At 45.3% G+C, this 1,540-nt stretch overlaps 1 pseudogene across 1 annotated transcript; it reads left to right on the plus strand.

The window, feature by feature from the left end:
* The first annotated feature begins 131 nt into the window (after window positions 1-131).
* On the plus strand, window positions 132-566 carry LOC105537007 (annotated as a pseudogene). Its single transcript, XR_001005657.1, has one exon. The product of XR_001005657.1 is annotated as a transcription elongation factor B polypeptide 2 pseudogene (transcript).
* The last annotated feature ends 974 nt before the right edge of the window (window positions 567-1,540 follow it).

Below are 1,540 nucleotides of genomic sequence, written 5' to 3' on the forward strand. Positions count from 1 at the left end.
AAATCCTTTACAGACAAGCAAATGCTAAGAGATTTTGTCACCACCAGGCCTGCCTTACAAGAGCTCCTGGTGGCCAGGCCGGGCCGGGCCGGGGGCAACAGGGGGCGGCTTGGCCACACTGGAGGCCAGGCTTAGTGCTCACACCAGTCCGCCACCCCCAGGACATGTTCCTCATGATCTGGAGCCACAAGACCACCATCTTCATGGACGCCAAGCAGTCCAGCACAGTGTTCGAGCTGAAGCGCATTGTCAAGGGCATCCTCAACCTGCCTCCTGATGAGCAGCGGCTGTACAAGGATGACCATCTTGGATGATGGCAAAACACTGAGTGGGTATGGCTTCACCAGTCAAACAGCACGGCCACAGGCCCCAGCCACAGTGGGGCTGGCCTTCCGGGCAGATGACATCTTTGAGACCCTGTGCATTGAGCCGTTCTCCAACCCCTCCAAGCTGCCTGATGTGATGAAGCCCCAGGACTCGGGAAGCAGTGCCAATGAACAAGCCATGCAGTGAGGACCCCCAAGAGGTCCATTGCCCCCAATAAAAGAGATTTGGGAAAAGAAAAAGAAAGAGCTCCTGAAGGAAGCACTAAACATGGAAAGGAACACCCAATACCAGCCACTGCAAAAACATGCCAAATTGTAAAGATCATCGATGCTATGAAGAAACTGCATCAACTAACCAGGCAAAATAACCAGCTAACATCATAATGACAGGATCAAATTCACACATGACAATATTAACCTTAAATGTAAATGGGATAAATGCCACAATTAAAAGACATAGACTGGCAAATTGGATAAAGAGTCAAGACCCATCAGTGTCCTGTATTCAAGAGACCCATCTCACGTGCAGAGACACACATAGGTTCAAAATAAAGGCATGGAGGAAGATCTACCAAGCGAATGGAAAGCAAAAAAAAAAAGCAGGGATTGCAATCCTGGTCTCTGATAAAACAGACTTTAAACCAACAAAGACCAAAAGAGACAAAGAAGGCTGTTACATAATGGTAAAGGGATCAATTCAACAAGAAGAGCCAATCTTCCTAAATATATATGCATCCAACACAGGAGCACCCAGATTAATAAAGTAAGTCCTTAGAGACCTAAAAAGAGACTAAGACTCCCACACGGTAATAATGGGAGACTTTAACATCCCACTGTCAATATTAGACAGATCAACGAGACAGAAGGTTAGCAAAGATATCCAGGACTTGAACTCAGCTCTGCACTAAACAGACCTAATAGACATCTACAGAACTCTCCACCCCAAATCAGCAGAATATACATTCATGTGAGCATCACGTCGCACTTATTCCAAAATTGACCACATAGTTAGAAGTAAAGGACTCCTCAGCAAATGTAAAAGAACAGAAATCACAACAAACTGTCTCTCAGACCACAGTGCAATCAAATTAGAACTCAGGATTAAGAAACTCACTCAAAACCACACAACTGCATGGAAACTGAACAACCTGCTCCTGAATACTGAATACTCCTTACTATTGGGTAAACAATGAAATGAAGGCAGAAATAAAGAT

Source organism: Mandrillus leucophaeus, unplaced genomic scaffold, assembly GCF_000951045.1.
Source record: "Mandrillus leucophaeus isolate KB7577 unplaced genomic scaffold, Mleu.le_1.0 Scaffold167, whole genome shotgun sequence".
In the NCBI taxonomy this organism is placed as follows: domain Eukaryota; kingdom Metazoa; phylum Chordata; class Mammalia; order Primates; family Cercopithecidae; genus Mandrillus; species Mandrillus leucophaeus.